This window comes from Megascapheus bottae, chromosome Y (genome assembly GCF_031878675.1).
Source record: "Megascapheus bottae isolate mThoBot1 chromosome Y, mThoBot2.hap1, whole genome shotgun sequence".
Lineage (NCBI taxonomy): Eukaryota > Metazoa > Chordata > Mammalia > Rodentia > Geomyidae > Megascapheus > Megascapheus bottae.
Genome location: NC_143548.1, coordinates 8370740 through 8394047, shown reverse-complemented (window position 1 = coordinate 8394047; position 23308 = coordinate 8370740). Strand labels below are relative to the sequence as shown.

General features: G+C 41.6%; 1 pseudogene; it reads right to left on the bottom strand.

The window, feature by feature from the left end:
- Positions 1–850: 850 nt before the first annotated feature.
- LOC150040277 (hormonally up-regulated neu tumor-associated kinase pseudogene) lies at positions 851–8167 on the bottom strand (annotated as a pseudogene).
- Between the last annotated feature and the right edge of the window lie 15141 nt (positions 8168–23308).

Genomic DNA, 23308 nt, shown 5'->3' with positions numbered 1-23308 from the left:
GCCAGGCAAATTGGTTTATGCTTTTAACTTTAACACTTAGATCACACATTTGAGGACACCTGAGTACTATGTCTCATAATTTGTCTCAAAAAAGAAATCATAGAATTAAACATTACCTAAAATTCCATTAAAATACAGTGCAAAGCAGGGAATATTCACAGTCCCTAGGGATTCACATTTATCTGTCTATCTATCTATCTATCTACCTATCTATTTATTTGTTTATTTGTTTGTTTGTGTATTTTGTTGGTCATGAGGATTGAACTCAGCCTGGGTGCTATGCCAACATAAGGATTTTACCCTCCTCCCATCTAGGAATTCAAGCACTGAATTGATAATAACATTTGTTTATTCTCGAGATTAGAAGAAATGTTTTTATTTCCTTGATTAGCATGATATTGGCTTTGGGTTTGCCATGCATACCTTTTATTATGTGTAAGTATATTTCTTCTAATCCTACGTTCCTCCAAAATGTTATTGTGAAGGGATGTTTGAAATTTTTTTGCTAGTCCTGGGCCTGAGCACTGTCCTTGGACTTTCTCAACCACTTGAGCCAAAGCACCACTTCTGGCTGGTTTCTATATATGTGGCATCAAAGAATTGAACTCGGATCTCCGTGCATGCTAGGCAAGCACTCAACAACTAGGCCAAACTCCTAGACCCAGGGATGTTGAATTACTTGAGATGATTTTGTGCCCTTTTTTGTTTAATCTGCTCATATGTTATAATTAATTTATTGATTTTTATAATCTGTATTATCCCCTGCATCCTGGAATGAAATCCACTTGATCATTACATATGTTCTTTTAGATGTGGTATTGTTTTGTTTTGCAAGCGTTCTTTTTGCTTCTTAAAACACAGCCGTGTCAAAGGAAAGGCTGCTGGGTCCGGTGGGTTGCAGCAGGGGCATGCTGGGCTCCAGGGACCCCTCCGCAGAGGCCTTGAGGCTCTGGTGTCGCTTGCTCACATATAGCCAGTGCCCATCATGGAGAACCTGCCTCGGCTCTTCACACAGATGGGGCACCTCAGGGGCTGCACGGGGCCACTTCGGAGAACAGCAGGTGGGGAACACACCCATTCCTCTTTTGGGAGGCTGCTCTTATCTTCATGAGACCAGGGTGGGATGCTACGGGGTCTGGAGAGGTGACCCACTTCCCGACAAGAGCCTGGAGTGTCCTGTCGCTGGGATTCCTCACAGGTGTGTTCAGGAGTGGTGGGGAGACAACAGTTCTATGTGGTCGTCGCGATCGACAGACTCAAAGGAGCGAACCCTGTGGGGTGAGGGTCTACCTCGGGAAGGATGCCAGCCCTGCCGGGCCCTAGCTGCTGGGGCTGTGCTTTCTTCATCTCCTGGGAGGTGAGACGGGGATGAACTCCACGGAAGATGGTGCCACCCAACTGGAATCAGAGGTTTTCTGGAAAACATTGTGGCAGCCAAAGGAATCGTTGTCAGGGATGGCAGACCTTGAGGCCTTCAGGTCCTTCAGCAGGGCTTTGATGTTCTGAATCTGCGAGAGGAGGGACAGCGAGGGTGCTTTGTGTGAGGGCAGGTTCCTGTCCAACTTACTGGGAAATCTGATGAAGAAAATGCCCTCTTTTCTTGTTCTTTGGGCTTCTTATCCTGCACAGCAGCATGGCTTTCCAAGTCTTTTCCGAGTGTCCACTGCCTCTTGGTAGGGCTCCTGTGTCTGGTAGAGCTGGGTCTTGTAAATGGAGCACATGGTGTCCTGGATTTCAGAGTTTCCTGACAAGTAGAGATCGCGTTCCTTGTTTAGGAGGGAGTCGATGGCAAGGACGTGGCAGGCATGGTTGGACAGCATTGTGTTCATGACATCGCTGTTTTTGTAGCCCGGCTTCTCAGACATGTGCAGCACCATGCTGGGGACTCAGGCCTTCCAGAGAAATCCTGCAGAGATAAGGTGACATTATAGGGCACTTTGCCGCTGTAATTCTCATTCAGCCAGCAAGTTGCCAGTGCCTGGTGGATATTGGTCCTCTTCACGGGGTCAGGAGAGAGGGAAGGAAATTGATGGCCCCTGTGAAGAGGTCGATGGGGAGGGGCTTCATTTCTTTGCCCAGCATCTTCTGGTATAAAGCCTTCGGGCTGAAAGGCTCCACAGTGAAAGGGAGGATCCTAGCCAACATGAAGTCCAGGTTCACGCCAATGGAGTAGACATCGAATTGGGGGTCATATTTCTTCCTGGCCAGCAGTTCGGGTGCAGCACAGGCAGGACCCCCACACTGGGTGCTGAAGGGGTCCGAATAATGCAGAATCGCTGCACCGTTGGTCAATCCGACGTCAATGAGCTTGATATTGTCTTCATCCAGTACCAAATTCTGTATTTTCAGGTCTCCGTGCACCACCCCAGCCCCGCGCGGACATTCCGCTACGGAGACGAGCTGCCAGATGCATCTTGGGGCTTGCGACTCCTCCAGCCTCTTGTCACAAGTCACTTGTTTGGTGTTAAGTTGCCACCGGACACAGCTCCAACACGAGATAATACCCAGCAGCTGTGTGATGTTGGCGTGGCGGATCATCTGTTAGATCTGCTCCTCTCCCCTCAGATTTTGGATGACATAAGTGTCCTTCTTGGCTCCCTTCTTATTCATGACTTTTATTGTTACCATCTCTTCGGTCAGTCCATGCAGCCCCTTGCTCTCGCCCAGCTTTCTGCTGCCATGAGATAGTTACCCACTTGCTTGTGGTGCTGGAAGCTGCAGAGCAGCTCACAGAGCACACCACTACCCAGACTGGCAAGAAACTTCCCTTGCAAGCCCTTGGAAGGCCACTTCCTGCCGGGCCCGCGTCCTCCGAGCTCAGGCCGCCCCGGACGCTGCCGACTCGCCCAGGAGCCGGTCCCCAACTTCGCTGTCATGGCACTCGCAGCTCTTAAGCTCCTCGGGGTCCAGTGCCCCAACTGCGGATATTGCTTTTGTGGGTTGCTTTTATGACCTGCTACTTTGCCAAACTTCCAAACCAACTCACGTAGCTAGGATGAGGAAATCTATAGGGTTCTTTAAATACAGGATCATGTTGTCTACAAAAAGGAATAGAGTTTCTTCTCTTCATATTGGGATACCCTTTATATGTTTCTCTTGTCTTACTGCTAGGAATTCCAGCACTATGGTTGAAGATGAGTGGGGAGCGAGTAGAAACCATGGGAGACAATAAGAGATCCTTCCTTAGAACTAAAAGGTCCTGAGTTCAACCCCAGTACCACCATTGGGGCAGGAGGTTGGGGTAATACAAACAGTTTTTGTTGCTGTGTTTGTTTGTTTGTTTGCCAGTCCTGAGTCTTGAGCTCAGGGCCTGAGCACTGTCCTTGAACTTCCTCAAGGCTAGAGCTCTTCCACTTGAGCCACAGCAGCACTTCTAATTTTCTGTGTTTGCGTAGGGGAGAAATGGACCCCGGTCTTTGTGCATGCTAGACAAGCACTCTATCACTAAGCCAAACAGCAGGCCCTGTAGGCTTGTTTTTAAGGACATTTTTTGCCTCTGTGTTCATGGAAGAAATTAAGGTATAAAAATTCTGTTTTTCATTGTGCCCTGGACTGCTTTTGGAATTGGGATAGTACAGGCTTCAGTAGATGTGGTTTGGTTTGTAATGTTCCTTTCCTTTCTATTTTGTGTTCAGTTTGAGGAGTATTGGTGAGGACACACTTTTTGAATCCTTGGTCTTCCTTCGTTTGGAGTCTGGATAAGCTTTTCTTGGAGAAAGTCTGTTTGTCCTGTCAGGATCCATTCAGTGATACAGTCCTTGCCTCCTTGAATTCCTGACAGGGATGCCAGGTTTGTAGAGTAGACACTGTATCTGGCATGGGAACCAACGCTTGGAAATATAGTGGCTCCATATAGAACTGAGATCCTGGAACTATTCTGATTGTGCAACCCAGGTTCACTAGCACTGGCACACCTACTATTCTGACAACATTCAAAAATTACTGTCCAGCTTTCCTCCTAACCAGGTTTTGTAGGCTTCTTGGGTGTGTTTGACAAGAGACAATCTCCTGAATTTACAAAGCTTAGTAGAGACTCTTCGGGACTACCTAGCTGTCACAGGCAGTTACTCCAGAGCAGTTGTTACTTAGGCAGTGATTTTTGCAGGTATTTGATTTTGTCCCATTTACTGTTCCTCAAACAAGAAGCTTATCTTCCCTTTTCTCTTGAATATAATTGGGCTTGAGTGATAGTTCATTTTGAGTGAGGGCTGTGCAGATTATAGGTGAGTTAAAAGGGAACTACAAGGTCTGAGAGTTTGGCCTAGTGGTAGAGTGCTTGCCTAGCATGCATAAAGACCCACGTTTGATTCTTTGGTACCACACACATAGAAAAAAATGCCAGAAGTGGTATTGAGGCTCAAGTGGTAGAGCTCTAGCCTTGCAAAAGTCCAAGGACTGTGCTTAGGCCCTGAGTTGAAGCCCATGGCTGGCAAAAACTAAATCCAACACCCTGTGTACATTCAAGCCTCAGCTGCATTTGACATAAAGAGAAACCACATAGTCTCTGGGTACATTCTGAAAAAAATCAGAATACTCAATCATAGGAGTTTTGTGAGGATTAAGTTGCACATATTGAACATATTGCCTAACATTAAGATGGTTAATTGATATATCGGTGACAACATTGTCATGCATCTCTCCAAAAAATGTGATTGATAGGACTCCTGAGGCTAGGCTTGCAGGAACAAGGCACCCAAATGCTCTCCCATTTCTATCTACCCTTGATGAAAGCAATGTAACTCTCCTCTCTGAGGTTCCCTAGGGCCATGTGGCTTTGGCTAGGTGAGAAATGGGCAGAGACTCATCCACATGCATTGGCAGATTTGCCCAGTTTTCCTTGGTTGCTTTCTCCCTAAATCTCTGCATCTGGACTATGTGTTGTCTACTCCAAGCCATTTTGTCCAGTTACATGAACTGACAAGGACTCTGGACTACACTGTGATGGCCAGCCTCCTACACCCTTGGCAGGTCCTCAAATTGACTCCCAAGTCTGGAATCAAGATCCATGTTTCTGATCAGGAGCTGCAGAGCACCACTGTCCAGAAGGCACTCTTGGTTGGCAAGAGACTTCATTCATTACTGTCAACCTGTTGGCAAAGCCAGGTAGAAGCCCTTGTAATTTTATCTCTCCAGTCCCAAATATTTCTATTCTTTGTGTATTTTTATATCTCCAATCTCCAAATTATTCACTGTCCAAATTATTCAATCTCCACATTATTCACTGGTTCATTAAGCAACTATGCTAAGAATGAGTACAGGCCTGAGAAATTGGTTTCTGATCTGCATGCAGACCTGCAGATTCAGTGACAGTAGTTAATAGTAAAGAAGACTGTTCAGAGAACTTTGAACTCTTTGAACTTGCAGCTGGCATAGTAATCACAAATGTTCCCTCTCAAGCAGGGAGCTACCAGTACTGGGGAAGAAAGAGAACAGAATTTAAGGATTATATCTTTTTTGACTTGTATTTGTCAAAAGATGACAAGTCCACACATGAAAGGCAATTCCACTTGCAGATACACTCAGTCTCTTGTAAGAGTTAGCCGCCTGTTTGGATATGATGAAAGCTGAGCAGAGACAAATGTGGCTACAGGAGTCAGGACCAATAGTGCCATCTTCCCAAGTACAGAATTGTTTAAATTTTGAGACAGAATCAATGAGTGGAAAGACAGAGATACTTTCTTTTCTCTTTTTTCTATTTGCTCAAATTCTTCTCTTGGTACTAAGATTTGATTCAGGGCTTCCTGTTCTGGGCTTGCACTGTACAAGCTGTAAAGCTGCACCTCCAATTTTTCTTTTGGAGGTGAACAGACTGCAGGATTTGTCAATCCAGGATGGCTCAAGGCCCTAATGTTCTGACCTCAGTCTTTGGATTCTTGAGAGTTATTGGAGTACACCACACCATACGCACCTGGCACTTTACTATTTGTTTTTCTGCCAGTCCTGGGCTTGAGCTCAAGGCCTGAACACTGTCCCTGGACTTTCTCAAGGCTAGAACCCTACCCCTTGAGCCTCAGCACCATTTCCAGCATTTTTCTATATATGTGATACTGAGGAATTGAATCCAGGTCTAGGCAAGCACTCTACCACTAGGCCAAACTCCTGGCCCCCACCTTACCATTTCTTTTAAAGATGAATTTATTGGGGAAGTAGATGATGTACTGACTGGCCAGGGACATAGCGCAGATTTAGGAGCTGACACTGTGCCCCTGAGCAGTTCTCACACAGGATTTTTATGTAGAAACCCATTTTTTGGCCACACACAGGTAACCAATGGGATTGTTACATACACAGAAGGGACGATATAGCCAGCTTCAGCCACACACAGGTATCCAGTAGGTTTACAGCCTAGGGTTGGAATTTAGACAGACATGCCTGTGGGCTACATCTCTATGAGCAGGAAGTGTGCTTCTACTGTCCTTTAGCATACTCAGCCAGATCTGACCGGCTCTACCCAAACCATATGCCATTAATTCTAGCTACCCAGAAGACTGAAATCTAAGGATTAGTTTGGAGCAGCCTGGGCACACAAATCAGGGTACATTTTCCCACAATTATAATTACTGTATGTCTAGGATAGTCTTACCAGAGATTCACAGTAGTCAGTAGCTGTGTACTTTTGACATATAAGGTTATTCGAAGTGAAATGAACTCCATGGTATGGAAACAAGAGATTTTTCTTTGTGGTTGCTGTTTCTAAGATATTATGCGAAGTTATTTATTTTCTCTTTTATTCTCCCCCACTCCCAGGTGTTTTAACCCCTATGGTTCCTGTATTTGATTTTGCTGCCCAGTGTATTGTATATATGTTTATCTGAATTAGGGAAGGGAAGGGAACAATAAAATGGTGAGACAAAGGACAAGGAGTGAACCAATGCAACAGCAATACCCACAAGAAAATAGTTGGAAATGAAGTTTACAACAAATGGTGGTGTGAGAGAAAGTGGGATAAAAACGTGGGAGAAGGTAACAATGTCTGACAAGAAATGTACTACCTTACATCTATAACTGTACCTTCTCTGTACATCTCCTGGGTAATACAATTCCATTTAAAAAAAGATGAGCAAATGCCAATAGGCAAATAAGAACATTAGACTGACAGTAGAGGGCAGAATATGTCACTGTCAGTCAAACATCAAAATGAGATAGATGGGTACAGATGGATGCAATGTACGTTCTTAAGCCCTCCTATACACCTGAGAAAAATGTAACTATCACAGAGATTGCTAATCATATGGACCAGAGCCCACACTCATTCTTAAGATTAATCCTCAGTCAGTTAACAACGTTGTTGTTTTTTTTTTCCCCCACAAAATGGCTTTTCAACCTCAGGGGCTTTTATCTACTATTATGTTTCTCGTCACAGCCTCTAGCTTATAGAATGAAGATTTCCTATAGTACTTGGGCTGGATGTATGACTCCATGCAAGGCTAACTTTATGAATGTGGAAAAATAAAAGTTTAGAGGAATAATACACAAATGATGATTATTTCATACTACAATAACCTAATGCTCACTTCTTAAGTAAGTATGAAAGGAACAATACAACTTGGGACGGCAGGGGTCCAGAGTAAAGAAAGAAAAACAAAAACGCTGGGAGAAATGTAGGAAGTGATGGCTCTGGTCAAAAAGAAAAGGACTCAATACCTGTCTCCTAATTATATCACCTTTGCAATACAATAAAATAAAATAAGGATTGTCTTTGCATGGAAACGTCAAGGTCCTACTGCTACTTTACCTAGTAATCTTCCTTTCTTATTCCCTTTTGTTTAGAGTGCTTGTTCCACATCTGTGGCCATAACTCCTTGAGACAGCTGGGTCTAGTATCATTCATGGTGCTGGACTGGTGTGGACCTCGCTATGCCCCTTGCTTTATCTTCTATCTCCTATCTCCTATCTCATATAAGTAGATAGATTCCTTCTTCTCATTCACCCTGTTCTCTTCCCTTCAATCTCTGTTCTGTGCTAATGAGGACTGAAATCACAATTTTGTGGTTCCATGCATAGCAATCATGATTGTTTGGTGCCCTCGGTGCCCCAATCCTTGAGCCACACCTCCAGCCCTTTCACTTCTTAATCTGCCTTCTCCATCCACTCCATCATATTCAGTGGGAGAAAGACTAACACACATCAGCAATTTTTGACTTGAGAAAAACTCTTCATCATACATTCTGTTTCTCAAACCACATAGCATACTTTAAAGTTCTTGTGGGAATCTCTTCATCTTAACCTTGATACCCATACAAATGACTCCTCTCTTCTTGCATCACATTACCTTGCATTTTTGTATTCCTCCCTTCCTGTGGGGAATACAAGAACAGGATCGTTGTGCATCATCAGCTTTTCTTTCCATGACACCTGACTGGACTGACTGGAAAGCAACCTGTGCTTTACTATACCTGTCATGTCACACTTCAATTCTCTTCTCCCTGAAGATGATCTGCTACATGAACAAACCAGAGCTTCTCAGTGCTGTAGCTTGCTTCTCTTCTTACCCTTATCAACTTCTTACTGGAGTTGATATTGAGCAGGCTTTGTTGACTACTAAATATATGAAGTTACAAATGGTAAGAAATAGTGAGGAAACTAGGAGTTTGCACTCAGATCCTAGCAAGAGTTCCTCCTGCAACAGGGGAGCTCTTGGTCTGTCCTGCATATGGAGACTTGTGTACAAGGCTAAAATTAAGCTTCTGGTTTTACTAATCTATCACTTACAAATGATTTCCTTAGACTCATATAAAGTAAGATAAATGAGACCAGGATTCAAAAGAAAATGGGATTCAAAAATTGCAGGCTCAGTTTGCTTGGGAAACTTGCTTTCTAGAACCTTACACTTCCCATTTTTTAAAATATTTTTTATTGTTATTAATAAAAGTGTTACATGATATTTGCCAGATAGAAGGTGCATTAATTCACATATTTTGATACCCTTTCACATGTCTTGGTCCCCATTACCCTCTCTTCCACCCCCCCTGTCTTGGTTTTCCCCCTTTCCCTATCCAATTTCAAATAACCAAATACAAATAAATTCAATATATCAGATATCAAAGTGATATACTGTAACAATATGAGATAACCAAGTAAGAGCAAAAGAGATGAGAGATAACATAGTACATTAAGGACAACAATCATTCATTATATGGCTTTTATTTCAATATCTTGGAGGTCTTTTCAATTAACTTAATACTATTTGGCCTTATGTATCAAGGTTTTGCTCTATTGCTGATCTCTGCTAGAAGAGCACAAGGTTTCTACTGATTATGACAAATGAGGGAAACCATTGAGCCTACGTTCCTTTGAGTCTGGCTTTCTTCACTTAATATGATTTTTTCTAATACTTTCCATTTCCTAACAAATGGGGCGATGTCGTTTTTCCTGACAGCACCGTAGAATTCCATTGTGTACAAATACCACAACTTGTTGATCCACTCAACAACTGAGGGACATCTAGGTTGGTTCCATACTTTTGCTATGGTGAATAATGCTGCAAAGAACATTATTGTGGTAGTGGATTTAGTATGTCTTTGTTTCTGGATGATTGGGTAAATGTCAAGTAGTAGAATTGCTGGGTCATGGAGAGCTCTATGTTTAACCTTTTGAGGCACTTCCATACTGCTTTCCATAGTGATTGAATGAGTTTGCACTCCCACCAACAGTGTAGTAGGGATCCCTCCTGGCCACATCCCCTCCAGCATCTGTTATTGTTCGTTTTCCTGATCCTGGCCATTCTAACTGGAGTGAGGTGGAAACTTAGAGTTGTTTTGACTTGCATTTCTTTTATGACCAGAGATGTCTATAGGCAATTCTTATTTCTTCTTCAGAGAAGACTTCTTTAAGTCTTTGGCCCATGTTTTAATGGTACGGATGTTACTTTGGAGATCAGTTTGGGAGTGATTCAATTTTTTGAACTGTTGATATATTTTAAATATGAGACCTTTGCCCATTGTTTGGTTGTTGAAGATCTTCTCCCACTCTGTAGTCTTCCTAATAAATTTACTAGCTATGTCCTTTGCCATACAAAAGCTCTTCAGTTTAATGCAGTCCCACTTATCCAGCCTTTTTCTTATTTGCTGTGATTCTTGGTCCTCAGTAAGAAAGTTTCAACCTGTGCCAAGGAGGCCTAGTGTATCTCCTACACCTTCTTGTAAAGGTTTCAGTGTGCCACCATTTACCTCCAGGTCTTTGATCCATTTGGATTTAGTAGTAGTGCAAGGTGACAAAGAAGGATCCAACTTTTGTCTTCTGCAGATGCTTAACCAGTTCTGCCATCATAACTTGTTGAAGAGGCTGTCTTTCTTCCATTCTATTTTTTTGGCTCCCTTGTCAAAGATTAGGTGGCTATAGGTCTGTGCTTTAATATCTGGGTCCTCAGTTCTATTCCATTGTCCTTCGGTCCTGTTCTTGTACCAGTACCAAGCTGTTTTGATAATTGTAGCTCTGTAACAATGTCTAAAGTATGGAATTGAAATTCCTCCAGCACTGTTCTTTCTGCTAAGAAGTGTTTTTGCTATACGGGTTCTTTTATTATTCCATATGAAATTTTGAATTGCCTCTTCTATTTCTTTAAAGAATGCCATTGGGATATTGATGGATATTGCATTAAATTTGTAGAGAGTCCCTGGCAAGATTGTCATTTTCACATGGTTGATTCTTCCAATCCAGGAGCTTGGGAGGTTTTTCCATTTCCTTAGTTCTGCATTAATTTCCTTTTTTAGGGTTTTAAAGTTTTCATCCAAAAGGTTCTTTATATTCTTAGTTAAGCTAATTCCTAGGTATTTTATTTTCTTTGAGGCTATTGTGAAAGGAGTTGTTTTCCTGATAATTGTCTCGTTCCACTCACTGTTGGTGTAGAGGAAGGCAGTTGATTTTTGACGGTTAATTTTATAGTCTTCTACCCTTCCAAAATTTTGAATCAGCTCAAGGAGCTTGGGAGTAGAGTCTATAGGATTCTTTAAATACAAAATCATGTCATCTGCAAAGAGGAGTAGTTTCACTTCCTCTTTCCCTACTTGAATCCCCTTTATGCTTGCTTCTTAAAGCAAGATCCATAGTTCTGCTGTCTTCAAGAGACACATCTTACCCAAAAAAACAAACATCCTTTGAAAGTGAGAGGCTGGAATAAACTATACCAAGCTAACGGCCCCCATAAACAGACTGGAATTGCCATCCTCATATCAGATAAAATAGACTTCAAACCAAAATTAGTAAAAAAAAAAAAAGACAAAGAAGGTTACTGCATACTACTAAAGGGATCTTTCCTCCAGGAAGACATTACGATCCTAAATATTTACACACCCAATCCCGGACACCGGAACTTCATCAAGCAAACTTTACTTTCATTGAAACCACACATTGATCAAAACACAGTGATTGTTGATGACTTTAACACACTATTCTCACCTATGGACAGTTCAATAAGGCAAAAACTCAACAGATACCTTAGAACTGAACAACTATATAGACCAACCACATCTAACAGACATCTGCAGAATATTCCACCCAGCAACAACACAATATATTTTTTTAAGCAGCACATGGAACATTTTCCAAAATAGACCACATATTAGGCCACAAAACAACCCTGGACGGATTCGGAAACACTGAAATTATTCCCTGCACGCTCTCAGACCACAAAGGCATCAAATTGGAACTGAACACACATCTCCACCAACGAAAACCCTGTAACTCATGGAGACTGAACAACACATTGTTGAATCACCAATGGGTCATCGAAGAGATCAGAACAGAAATCCTACAGTTTACGAAATTTAACAGTGAGGAGCACACAAAATACCAACTCCTTTGGGACACAGCAAAGGCAGTACTCAGAGGAAAATTTATAGCGCTGAGTGCCTACAACAACAAGTTGGAAAAATTGCAAACCAACAAGTTAATGTCTCACCTTAAGATCCTGGAAAAACAGCAACAAACCAACCCTAATCCCAGTAGAAGAAAGCAAATTATTAAAATCAAAGCAGAATTAAAAGATTTGGAATCCAAAAAAACTATAGAAAGAATCAGCAAAACAAGGAGTTGGTTCTTTGAAAGAATTAACAAAATTGACAAGCCCTTAGCAAATCGTACCAAAAAAAGAAAAGAGCATATCAAAATAAACAACATCGCAGATGAAAAGGGTAATATCACGACAGAAATTACCAAGATCCAGAATATCATGAGGGAATACTTCTCAAACCTTTATGCCAACAAATTTGAGAATCTAGATGTAATGGATGAATTCCTAGCCAATATTAACCTACCCACACTGAACCAAGAAAAACTAATCCAACTAAAGAGGCCTTTTTCAAGCTCTAAAAGAGAAATGGCAATTAGAGAACTTCCACCTAAGAAAAGCCCAGGGCCAGATGGATTCACAGCTGAATTCTATAAATTCTTCAAAGCAGAGCTCACACCAATATTCCTCAAGCTCTTCAACGAAATTGAAAATGAAGGTTCTTTACCAAACTCATTCGATGAAGCCAGTATAACCCTCATCCCCAAACCAGACAGAGATTCATCAAACAAAGAGGACTACAGACCTCTTTCTTTGATGAACTTTGATGCAAAACTTCTCAACAAAATACTGGCCAACCGACTTCTCACTTTAAGACCCTTTGTCACTGTCTTCAAAACTGTATGACTGAATTACTGAAATGGCTACATACTCGTGAAAGCAACCTTCTCTTACAAAATGTACAACTCCATCCCTCCCCCGGCAGTTCACACAAGCCCTGAAGGTCAACTCTATGGCCCTACTTAGCAGAAGAAAGCAGACTTTCCTGCTTCAGCTTCCCTAGAGCAGTGGTCTCACCAAATTAGCCCACAAGGAACTGTTCTTTAGAGGACTCCTACATGAAATTCATCCAGTGTACTCCATTTTTGTAGTGGTGGTGTTGTTGGCCGTGGGGCTTGAACTCTAGGGAAGAGTGTTGTCCTAGCTGCATAGCTAGGATTATGAGTGTGAGTCCCCGGTGCCCAGTGCCATTTTTTAACGGACTCCATCTCTTGGAAGAAGCTCATCTTACCTTCTTTAATAGAAACAATCCTGTTTTGATTGCATATTCCTGCAAAGTATTATTTAAGCTAAAATAGATAACAATCTTGACCAAAATGTTTTCACTGAACACATGACCATGCTAACAGCTTCCTGGAGAGCTAGGTGAATCCAAATTAGAAAGCCATTATCAGGGCATTCTTTGAACCTCTCGACTTCTTGCAATTGAGGAATATAAACTCAGCCCTAGATAGGCCCATGTCAACACTCTCTAACACGTCTAGCTCCTTCAGTCTCTTGGAAAGTGGACAACAAATCCATGTCTCATTGCATGTGAATTTGGCTGATCTCCACACAAAGCAGCCTCCCTCCCCCAAACCAAGCAGGTATCCCTTCCTCATGAGGGGCAGGGATCCCTGTTTACCATTTTAACAAGTATTAAAAGTGCTGGAAGTGTCATATTGTGGGGCTATCTCTGGCAGGGGGTAAGTGTGAATGATGTGCACACAGTACACATGCCGGGAGGATGATGGTGAGTAGGTCTCTCGATCAGGAATTATAAAGTCCCAGCACCCCAACCTCCTGAGTCTCCCATGCCAATCATCTAGCAGGGAGTTGATTGAGGCACTTGATCCTTCTGGGGAGTGCAGGGATCATGGACAGCTCATGGCTGGCAAGCTAGGCAGATGAGCCTGTGGGCTACATCTCTATGAGCAGGCAGGAAGTGTGCTTCTACTTTCCTTTAGCATACTCAGCCAGATCTGACCAGCTCTCCCCACACCATACACCATTAATTCTAGCTACCCAGAAGACTGAAATCTAAGGATTAGTTTTGAGCAGCTTGGGCACACAAATCAAGGTACATTTTCCCACAATTATAATTACTGTATGTCTAGGATAGTCCTACCAGAGAGGGATTCACAATAGTCAATAGCTGTGTACATTTGACATATAAGATTATTTTAAGTGAAATGAACTCCATGGTATGGAAACAAGAGGTGTTTCTTTGTTGTTGATATTTCTAAGATACTATTCGGAGTTATTTATTTTCTCTTTCATTCTCCCCTGCTCCCAGGTGTTTTATACCCGGGGGTTCCTGTATTTGATTTTGCTGCCCAGTGTATTGTATATATGTTTATCTGAATTAGGAAAGGGAAGGGAACAATAAAATGGTGAGACAAAGGACAAGGGGTGAACCAATGCAACAGCAATACCCACAAGACAATAGTTGGAAATGAACTTTACAACAAACGGTGGTGTGAGAGAAAGTGAAATAAAAATGTGGGAGAGGGTAACAATGTCCAACAAGAAATGTACTACCTTAAAGTTGTAACTGTAACTTCTCTGTACAGTTCCTTGGTAATACAATTCCATTTAAAAGAAGATATGCAAACGCCAATAGGCAAATAAGGACATAAGAATGATAGTAAAGGGCAGAATATGTCACTGTCAGTCAAACATCAAAGTGAGATAGACAGGTACAGATGGATGCAATGTAGGTTCTTAAGCCCTTGTATACACCTGAGAAAAATGTACCTATCATAGAGATTGCTAATCATATGGACCAGAGCCCACATTCATTCTTAAGATTAATCCTCAGTCAGTTAACAAGATTTTTTCCCCCACAAAATGTCTTTTCAACCTCAGGGGCTTTTATCTACCCTGTGTTTCTCATCACAGCCTCTAGCTTATAAAATGAAGATTTCCTGTAGTACTTGGGCTGGATGTATGACTCCATGCAAGGCTTATTTTATGCATGTGGAAAAATAAAAGTTTAGAGGAATAATACACAAATGATGATTATTTCATACTACAATAACCTAATGCTCACTTCTTAAGTAAGTATGAAAGCATCTGTTAAGTGGCTGTATGCTACAAGGTGGTAGACCACTAACATTGAGCTGAAGAGCTCAGGAGCAGTGTTCAGAGTTCAAGCCCCAGAATTGATGACAAGAAAGTAAGCAAGCAAGCAGGAAGGAAAGAAAGGAAGGAAGAGAGGGATACAGAATGTAAGAAAGACAGTCTCTTCAACAAGTGGTGCTGGTAGAACTGGTTAAATACCTGCAGAAAACTAAAGTTGGATCCTTGTTTTGTCACACTGTACCAGGATTAACTCCCAATGGATCAAGAAGGCATAGAAGATACACTAGGTCTCCTTGGCACAGGTCTAAACTTTCTTAATAAGGACCAAGAAACACAACAAACCAGAGAAAGCCTGGATAAGTGGGACTTCATTAAACTTCAGAGCTTCTCAATGGCAAAGGACATAGCTAGTAAATTAATTAGGAAGCTTACAGAGTAGGATACAACAGACAAAGACCTCATATCAAAAATATATCAATGGCTCAAAAAATTGAATCACTCCAAAACTAAACTCCAAAGAAACAACCATCCCATTAAAAGATGGGCCAAAGACTTAGAGTCCTCTCTGAAGAAGAGAGGACTTTATGTGCCTATAGACACATAAAGAAATGCTCACCCATAAAAGAAATGGCCATAAAAGAAATGCAAATCAAAACAACTCTAAGATTCCAATGCACTCCAGTTAGAATGGCCATAATCAAGAAATCTAATAACAACAGATGCTGGCGGGGATGTGGCCAGGAGGGATCATTATTGCATTGTTTGGGGGAAGTGCAAACTTGTTCATTTACTGTGGAAAGCAGTTCGGTGGTTCCTCAAAAGACTAGACATAGAGCTCCCCTATGATCCAGCAATTCCACTCCTTGGCATTTACCCAATCATCCAGAAACAAAGACATACTAAATCCACTGACACAACGATGTTCATTGCAGCAGTATTTACCATAGCAAAGATATGGAACCAAACAGATGCCCATCAGTTGATGAATGGATCATCAAGATGTGGTATTTGTACACAATGAAATTCTATGCTGTTGTCAGAAAGAATGATATCATCCCATTCGTAAGGAAATGGAAAGACTTAGAAGAAATCATATTAAGTGAGGTAAGCCAGACTCAAAAGAACATAGGCTCAATGGTTTAATTAATTTAATGCAGTCCCATTTATATTGCCTTTCTTTCACTTGTTGTGCTTCTGGGTCTTTATTAAGAAAATTTCGACCTGTGCCAAGGAGAGCTAGTGTGTCTTCTGTTCCTTCTTGTAAAGTTTTCAGTGTACCTGCTTGTATCTCCAGGTCTTTGATCAATGGATCAACTCCAAATGTGGAGTTAATCCTGGTGCAGGGTGACAAAGAAGCATCGAACTTTAGTTTTCTGCAGGTGCTTAACTAGTTCTGCCAGCATTTTTTTTTATTTTGGCTCAATCATCAAAGGTCAGGTGGCCGTAGGTTTGTGGGTTGTTTTCTGGGTCTTCAGTACTATTCCACTGGTCCTCAAGTCTGTTCTTTTGCCAGTACCAAACTGTTTGGTTATTATAGCTCTGTCCTAGAGTCTAAAGTTTGGTATTGAATTTCCCCCAGCACTGTTCTTCCTGCTAAGAATTGTTTTTCCTACATAGTGACTTTTATTATTCCATATGAAATTTTGGATTGCCTCTTCTATTTCTTTAAAAATAATATTGGAATATTGATGGGTATTGCACTGAATTTGTAGACAGCATTGGCATGGTGGCCATTTTTATGATGTTAATTCTTCCAATCGAGAAGTATGGGAGGTTTTCCCTTTCCTCAGCTCTGCTTTAATTTGCTTTTCCAGGATTTTAAAGTTTTCATCATAAAGATCTTTCACAGTTTTAGTTAAGTTAATTCCTAGGTACTTTGTTTTATTGGAGGCTATTACAAAAGGAGTTGCTTTCCTATTTTTTACCGCTTTTCTCTAATTGTTGGCATATATAGGAAAGCGGTTTCTTTTTGCAGATCTAATTTTATACCCTGCTACCTTGCCAAAGTTTTGAATCAGCTCAAGCAATTTGGGACTGTAGTCTGTAGGGTTCTTTAAATACAGAATCATGTCATCTGCGCAGAGGGAAGGTTTCACTTTCTCTTTCCCTATTTGGATGCCCTTTATGCTTGCTTCTTGCTCTATTGATCTGGCTAGGAATTCTGGTACTATGTTAAAGAGGAATGGAGAGAGGAGAGAGTGGGCATCCTTGTCTCATTTCTGATTTTAGAGGAAGTGGCTTTAGCTTTTGGCCATTAAGTATAATGCTAGCTATGTGTTTTGTCATACACAGCCTTTATTATATTGAAGAATGTTCCATGGATTCCAAGTTTCTCTGGAGCTTTTAGCCTAAAGGGGTGTTGGATATTGTCAAATGTCTTTTCTACATCTATTGAGACAATCATGTGGTTCTTGTCCTTGCTACTGTTGATGTGATAAAGTGTATTAATTGACTTACATATATTGAAACAATTTTGCATCCATGTGATGAATCCTGTTTGATCATGGTGTATAATTTTTTTGATATGTTGCTGAAGATGGTTGCCAGTATTTTGTTGAGAAGTTTTGCATCAATATTCACCAAAGAAATGGGTCTATAGTCCTCTTTTTTAATGAGTCTGGTTTTGGGATGTGTGGCTTTATAGAACAAGTTTGGCAAATAGCCTTTGCTTTCAGTTTCATTGAAGATCTTGAGGAATATTGATGTGAACTCTGAAGACCTTATAGAATTCAGCTATGAATCCATCTGGCTCTGGGCTTTCCTTGGATGAGAGATCTCTTATTGCCATTTCTTGAAATAGTGCATGAAATAGGTCTGTTTAGTTGGATTAAGTCTTCTTGGTTCAGTGTCAGAATGTTAATCTTAGCTAGAAATTCATCCAGCTCTTCTAGATTCTCAAATTTGTTGGAATAAATGTTTGAAAAGTATTCCCTTATGCTTCCATGTATGTTATTAATTTCTGTCTTGATATTTCCATTCTATTTGTGATTTTGTTTATTGGGGTGTGTTCTCTTCTTTTTTGGGTACGATTTGCTAAGGTTCTGTCAATTTTGTTAACTTTTTTCTATAGTTTCTATGGACTCCAATTCATTGAATTCTGCTTTGACTTTTAATAATGTGCCTTCTTCTATTGGGATGGGGGTGGGTTGTTGCCATTTCCCAAGAATTTAAGGTTCACCATAAAATTGCTGGATTGCGATTTTTTCAATTTGTTGTATGTGAAATCAGAAAAAATGAAGCCTTTGACAGCCTTTATTTTAGTGATAGATGGCGCAAGAAGGTTTGATTCCATTTGAAATCTCAAGTTTCCCATCTAATGTTCCTGGAGAAAATCATTAGCACCACAGTTGGATGTGCTCAAAGATTTCTGGAATGTTAAAGATAGCAGAGGATGCTGAGAACAAAAATGACAAATAGTAGGAAACTCTGAGGCAGCATAACTCTTGTTTTTTTTCCCCCATAGAAAGCAGAGAGTTTTATTTTCCTTAATTGGGAAAGCGGGTAAATTGCTGATAGCTTGTCCCTGTTCTGTTGGCAGACATGGGAGAAGGCTCAGCCTTGCTTTCACTATGCCATTAAACAGTGATCACCTGCCCTTTCCAGAAGCCTGCAAAGCATTGCACTTTTCTCAAACATTCACCTGGAGTGGGTTGGGGTCTTCAGGAGCTAGCAGACATTGGAGAAAGGACTGTAGGGGATTGTGTCAGTTTTCAGACTAAGTGATGGTACTGCTCATGAATGAAGTAGAGCCATGCACAATAACAGGCATGTCACATTCTGTTGAGCAAAAAGCAGCCACAAGAAAAGACACACAAACCCACAAAGCCTGAGAGCCTGGAAGCTTCTGGTTGACCACTAGCTCATGTCCACCACAGCTTTGCTCACCAGGTTAGGCAGCACGTGATACCAGAAATGGTTGTTCCAACCTCTAGGAGCCAGAATGCTCCAGGTCTGGGTCTCTGACCCAAGGGTCTATACTATTCTGCATTCTAAGAATTTCTGAAAGTTCAGTAATGGGTTGGACAGAAATTGAAGTGGACAGTCAAAGAAGCCTTCTGGAGCCAAGTGTCACTTGGGCCAGGGGAGGAGATTAAGAGTTTCAGAATGAAGAGCTCTAGTATTCTCTGCTGAGAGAGAGCCCTCACACCTAAGGGCTGGTTCTCTCCTGCACGGCCTGCATTATTGGGTACTTGAGTCCAAGATAGGGAGTTGTGGATCTCTCAAGCACAGCATTCTGGTTTCATAGTCTTCTGTCTAGACTCAGCTCCCAGAGTACCAGAAACGGCCTTACATGGGATCCTCTGTATCTCAGCAAGAAAATCACATGATAGCTTGGCCTGAAATATATGCTAGGATATCTTGGTCTGTGAATCCACTCTTGTTGGACTCATGCTCAAATAAAACAGATTCCTGTAGTTCACGCTATTTCTAATAATTCTCAGAAAACTAAAAATTACCTATAAGCGTGGTTATTAAATAAATAATTTTGCCCACAAAGCTCCATGAGGACATAGGTTGCCACTGCTCCAAAAAAAGGGCAGTAGCTATCTGTCATCCTTTTCACTCTTATAGCCCAACCAGGGTAGTTGTGCAGATGATTTGCAAACCACAACGTCCAGCTAAAATAGGGGTGCTCAGGTTTTATTCTTCGGGAGAACCTGTTCTTGCTGATGTAATCCCTTTTCCTCACTCTGCTCAGGAGTTTGGAATCTCCTTATCCAAAACCTTTTCCAGGCTTAGAGGGAGAGATGTCCCAGTCCACGAGTGGCCAAGTTTCTGTTGCTATCTCTCACTGTTGGGATGAAAGTCTCCTGGGCCTCATCTGGTAAAACCATTTGTCTCTGCTCAACACTCTTCAGACCATGGCTTACCTATGGCCTCTCTATATTATTGCTGTGCTATTGGGATCCTGTGTGAGACACCAAGCTGCTGCCTCCTCTATTCCTACCACAGAGTAGGAGCTCTGATGGCTGTGCCTGGCAGTGGAAGGCATTTGGCCATCGAGTCTTGATGTCCTGAACCCATTCTGAAGAACAATACACCGTATGGGCAGCTGACTACAACTGTCTAGGTAGTTCATAAAGAATATCAGGAATCTCTAGTATGCCTGTGAAAATGTTTCAAGTCACCGATGGCCTGTCTAGGAAGCCCCTGGTGCTCAGGATCAATGGTTTCAAGGTTGAGTTTGTTGAATAAAAGAAGACCCTAGGTTCTTGTCATCACACACAAAAAAACATTCAATGAAGACATGAAAACACACAGAAAGCAAAAGTGCAAGGTTTTTAAATAAAGTATGCCATTATGAGAAATGGCAGGTAGTTCACTTAATTTTTTTTAGTTTCCCAAGGTTGTGGGAGTACACGTGTGGTTCCTAAAGCAATGGTAGTGGGATAGACTAGGGAAGTGAGGGATAATGCCTCTTGGAAGAAAAGTTTCCCATAGCATGGAGCCTTAAGTTGGAGTTGTGAAAAGATCAGGCTAAGAACACACGGGATTGCATTTTTGCAGGTGTCTCACTTCGGTTAGACTTAGCTCAGAATTATCTACCCCTTAGAAGGACAAACTGGCCACTAGTTACCCACAGGTATGAGTGGTTATGAGAGTTACTAGGATGAGATAGAACGTATGAGCCTTTCAGAGAATGTCTGGGAATGGGAGCTGGTTTCTGGATTCTGGCCTCTAGTTAACCTGCTTTACAACCGCTGAATCCAAACTCCCAACTTGAAAATGAGAAGAAAGGAACAGAAAAAGTAGTTAAGCTTGTTATTATTTCCAGGAGTTGTCTCGACTGAAGGGGATAGAAAAGTAGAAAACAGGAGAGATGCATTAGAAGGCAAAAACAGGGAAAAATACAGATTGTAGGAATAAGAGGCAGTAACAGGAATGGCAGCCCTGGCAGAGAAAATCAGCCAGCATGTGGGAAGCAGAAGAGGCACAGTGAAAACTCTTTCTGTGAATCAAACTATCCTTCAATAGGATATTTAAATAGGATAGTAAAAATAATCGGCACACGTAGTTTCAGGAGAGGTTCAGCTGACCAGTCTTGGAGTAAATTGGTCACCTGCCACATGGAACTCACACGGTCTGCCAAGGAGGTCTTGAGAGGCACATGGGTTGCTAATAGATTCCCTGTAGAACTGACATAATCCACTTGCTCCATCAAAACATGAATGGAAAAAGATCATGGCCATCACAGAAAGAGTCCCAAGTGAGTAGATGTAAGGGAAGGAAGGAGCAGTAGAGCAGTGAGGCCATCAGAGGGAGAACACATTGCTGGCATCCTCCCATCTAGAGTGCACAAGAAGCACAACTTCTTTCCTCTTCTACAAGCTCTTCCTTCACAGCAGGAAAGTGTCATTATAGCTTCCTAAATCTATCATGAGGCCCTGTCTGGCTTGTTGTGGTGGATCCTCCTACCTCAGCCACTAAATAAAGGTGTTATAGGCATGTGCCACTCCATGAGCAGGAAATGGGTGTTTGGATTTTCTTAATTTATTCAAACCAGGACAGGCTGAATTGTGCATCTTTTAAACAAAACCATGTTCCTCCCACACCAAGGGAAAAGGATGTCCCCTGCATTATGTTACTCCTAGAGCTGGTAAACCATCTGCAGCCCAGAAGTTCCCAACAACTAGCAAGATATGAGAGGAATTAACAAATAGAAAAATATACCTAGGAATAAGCATAACCAAGGTCCCAAAGAACATCTGCATTGGAAACTATAAAATCTTGGAGAAAAAAAAAACTGATAAAGACACCAGAAGATAGAAAGACTTCCATGTGTGTGAGAGGCAGAATTAAGATTGTAAAAATAGCCATAATGCCAATACAAATTCAACCTAATACCCATCAAAGTCCTGATGTCAGTTTTCACAGAGAAATAAAAAATGGTCCAAAAATTTATATAAAAGCACAAAAGACCAGTGCTGGAACTAACCCAGTCCCAAATGTCAAATTTCCTACAGACCCATAGTAATATAGACAGCATAGCCCCAATGAAATGGGAAGAGGCAAGGAATATGTATGTGTGTATATATATATATATATATAAATATGTATATATACACACACACATCCATATTTTTCTTTCTATATTTATTTGTTTTATGTTTAGCCCTGGCACTGCTCCTGAGCTCTTCAGCTCAAGGCTATCACCCTTGGGCTGCAGTGCCTGTTCCTCTTTCCAAGTGGTTAATTAGAAATAAGAGTCGCATGGACTTCAGTGCCTGGGCCTATCAAGGTTCCAAGCCTGATTTATTTTTTATAAAGGAGCCCCAAACATATGTTTGAAGAAATGGTGTCTTCCAAAAATGCTACTGGGAAAGCTGGATGAGCATATGCAGAAGATAAAAATTGGATTCCTATCTCTCACCCTATACTAATATCAGTTCGAAGTGGATCACAGACCTTGATGAAAGAAATTTGAAACTTTGAATGCAGTACAGGAGAGAGCAGGTGAATGATATAGGCAATAACTTCCTAACTAGAACTCTACTGGCTCACTACATAGAGCAAGGATTGATAAATGGGATTACATCAATCTGAAATCTCTCTGCAAAGCAAAGAAATGTAACCCCTATGCTAGTCAAAAAGACATCAAAATGACCTACATATCTGACTATAAAGGAGTCACAAATCCAAACATACTGAGACTCCATCTCATTCCAGTCAAGGTGTCCATCATGAAGCATCCAGAAACAACATGGAGAACAGAGGTGATCCATCCACCCATTGAAAAGGACTTTCAGACTCAAGGGACGGGAGGAATGCATGCACTTTTGGGGTAAGAGGCAATTGGGTGTATAGAAGAGGTCTGGCATTTGCTGACCAGGTCACCTTGGGTTCCCAGAGTGCCTGACTGGTGGGCAGAAGAGGCATCTGTAGAAGCTAACACATGGTTCTGCATCAGTCCTCTGGTGTAAGAGTGCAGGTGGAATCCAAGATGTTTCCTTGTTCTTTTTTCTTTCTTTCTCTCTTTCCTCTTTTCTTTCCTCCTTTTCTTTTTTGTTGTGGGTCATGGGGATTGAATTTGGCCTCGGTCTGTCCAAGGCTACCACCCTAAGCCCTGGGCCTGGACACTGTCCCTGAGCTCTTTGGTTCCAGGCCCTACCCTTGAGCCAAGCCCCACTTCCCATTTTCTAGAGGTTAATTGGAGATAATAGTCAGATCCTGTTGTGCCAGAACTGGCTTTGAACCTTCATCCTCAGATCTCAAACTCCTGAGTAGCTAGGATTACAGGTATGAGCCACTATGCCCATCTTAAAGAGTTTTTCCTAGCCAATTCTTGAGGCAACTCCCAACTTGTAGACAAGAAACAGAAAATGCGTGTTCTAAAGGGACCTCAAGGGGACCTATGATGAGGACAGCATTCATGGAGGAGTGAAGCAGTATTGTGAAAGGGATCAGCAAGTAAGGTATACCTCAATAACTACATAATGTTATTATAAAAGATATATG